Source organism: Palaemon carinicauda, chromosome 21 (genome assembly GCF_036898095.1).
Source record: "Palaemon carinicauda isolate YSFRI2023 chromosome 21, ASM3689809v2, whole genome shotgun sequence".
NCBI lineage: Eukaryota > Metazoa > Arthropoda > Malacostraca > Decapoda > Palaemonidae > Palaemon > Palaemon carinicauda.
The window spans coordinates 5,489,160-5,491,659 of record NC_090745.1 but is presented as its reverse complement, the minus strand read 5'-3'; the positions used below and the strand labels follow the sequence as shown (position 1 = coordinate 5,491,659).

The following is a 2,500-nucleotide window of genomic DNA, read 5'->3' as shown; positions in this document are numbered from 1 at the left end:
TGTTGATGTCGGTTACCTCCCAAAATTGGGGGAAGTGCCTTGGTATATGTATGATGATGTGTATATATATATATATATATATATATATATATATATATATATATATATATATATATATATATATAATATATATATATATATATATATATATATATATATATATATATATATATATATATATATATATATATATATAATAATATATATATATATATATATATATATATATATATATATATATATATATATATATATATATATATATATATATATATATGTTTGTGTGTGTTTGAAATGTTATATCAAAAGTTAATTAGAAGATTGAGAATATATATTTTCCTGTTTCAATAGAAAAATGTGGCCCAATTAACTATATTGTCACTAGTAAATTGTGTTTCCATCCCCCCACAAAAAAATAAATAAATAAATAAATAAAATAAATAACTGGAGATCTCAACGCCAGGGTATAAACTCTAGCATGTAGCCTTTACCTTAAATGCTGCTTTTTACCTTAGATTACCTTAAAAAATTTTCAATTTCCTTAAAGTTTAAGCTTGTAAAGCAGATATTACCCAGAATTACATTAAATTACCTTGAAACTATGAAAATTACCTCAAACTCAGGTAATTTCCTTAAAAGTTTAAACCCTGCTCAACGCTAAGGAACAGGCCACTGTGTCAAATTGACCTAGACCTGGATTCCTCTCTGGGATGACTCACCAGAGTTGCCAGGTTTACTAAATGAGAAAAAGGCCAACTTCAAATCAACTGCAGCTTTAAAAGGCCAACCCAATAGTAGGAAAAAGGACAAAAATATACTATTCAAGGCCCAGCTTTTTTTCATGATATTACTAAAAGGTAACAAATTTCAAAAATACTAAATTTGAGAGGTTTGGTTTTGGCCTGAAAAAGGACAACCTGGCAACTCTTTGACTCACGCTTGACAAAGGAGTTTCACATTTTCTTTAAGAAAACGATTTTTCTTCTAGATGTTTATCTCATCAGAGCCGTGATCGTATAGTGGTTAGTACATTGCGTTGTGGCCGCAATAATCCAGGTTCGAATCCTGGTCACGGCAGGTGAGATAAATTTTTAGGTTACCTTTAAATATGGTCATTCAAAAAACAAAATAATGTCAAAGATGAGATTTGTAAACAAATCTAAAATCATAAAACCTTCGGTATTTTTATAACGTAGAAAATTATTATTCTTCCAATTAGATTCTAATCGGGTAGTTGAATCAGTAGAACTTCAAAAGTACTAAGTATACAGCAAATGTTTTTATGTTGACCAGGCTGACATGAGTCTTTTTATAGTTTATATATGAAATATCTGTTTTGACGTTGTTACTGTTTTTAGAATTATTTATTGTTAATTTGTTCTCATCATTTATTTATTTCCTTATTTCCTTTCCTCACTGGGCTATTTTCACTGTTGAAGCCCTTGGGCTTATAGCATCTTGCTTTTTCAACTAGGGTTGTAGCTTGGCTAGTAATAATAATAATAATAATAATAACCAAGCAATGGTTGGAAAGAAGGTTTATAAAAATCATCATCATCATCTCCTCCTCCTCCTCCTCCTCCTCCTACACCTAGTGACGCAAAGGGCCTTAGGTAAGATTTCGCCAGTCGTCCTTAATTTGAGCTTTTAAATCAATAATCCTCCATTCATCATCTACTTCAGGCGTCATAGTCCTCAGCCACGTAGGCCTGGGTCTTCCAATTCTTCTAGTATATTATGGAGCCCAGCTAAACTTTATAGAAATCAAATCAAAATCTATCATTGTAACAAGGGATTATTTTTTCTTTATAAAGACTATTGCCATTATTTCGTGAATATAATTAGTTTACGTATTGTGTTCTCTTATCAATGGCCTGGACAAATATACTTCTGGATGCATTTGTACCAACCGTGTGTCACACGATCGTACATAGTAACGACATTTCTTTTTTTGTATATATCATGCTTTGTATCTTCCCTCTCCCCTCGCACTGATAGGGACCTGAAATAACATGTCTGTTTTTCTCACTGTTAACTGTTAACAGAACCGTTGTCGGTTGAATATGAAATTGCCCGCTATGTTTTTATGTCCTTTTTACCTGGACTTTATGTATATATAAACCGATGTTCTGTAATAAAGTTACTCAGTTGCTTTCCTCCCGCCTTCTTAGTCACAGCCTCTCTTGTCCCGTCACATATTAATATTTTTTTTTACAAAATCTTCAAGTTTTTGATAATGGTAAAAACAAAGTACCTCAATAATCTATAGATAGACTGATAAGAACACATAATTTGAAAGAAAAATAATTTTCTGCTTTATAAAGATAAAGGTTTATTTTCTTAGCCTTTTTTACTTACTAAGGTTACTCTTGACGTATCCGTTGTTTTTCTTAAACTACCATTTTAAGGTTATCAATAAAAAAATTTAACTCTCCTGCCGTGACCAGGATTCGAACCTGGGTTATTGCGGCCACAACGCAATGTACTAACCACTAGACGA

General features: G+C 31.2%; 1 protein-coding gene and 2 non-coding genes across 4 annotated transcripts in view; 1 reads left to right on the top strand and 2 right to left on the bottom strand.

Annotated features, from left to right (window-relative positions):
• The window catches only part of LOC137615171 (paraneoplastic antigen Ma6E-like), a 426,083-nt gene that overhangs the window by 200,691 nt on the left and 222,892 nt on the right, over window positions 1-2,500 (bottom strand). The gene's annotated exons all lie outside the window — the stretch shown is intronic.
• Window positions 1,006-1,077, top strand: TRNAH-GUG (transfer RNA histidin (anticodon GUG)). Its single transcript has one exon. It is a non-coding gene; the product is annotated as a tRNA-His (tRNA).
• The window catches only part of TRNAH-GUG (transfer RNA histidin (anticodon GUG)), a 72-nt gene continuing 7 nt past the window's right edge, over window positions 2,436-2,500 (bottom strand). The window contains exon 1 of the tRNA in view: window positions 2,436-2,500. This exon is cut by the window's right edge and continues 7 nt beyond it. This is a non-coding gene — a tRNA (tRNA-His).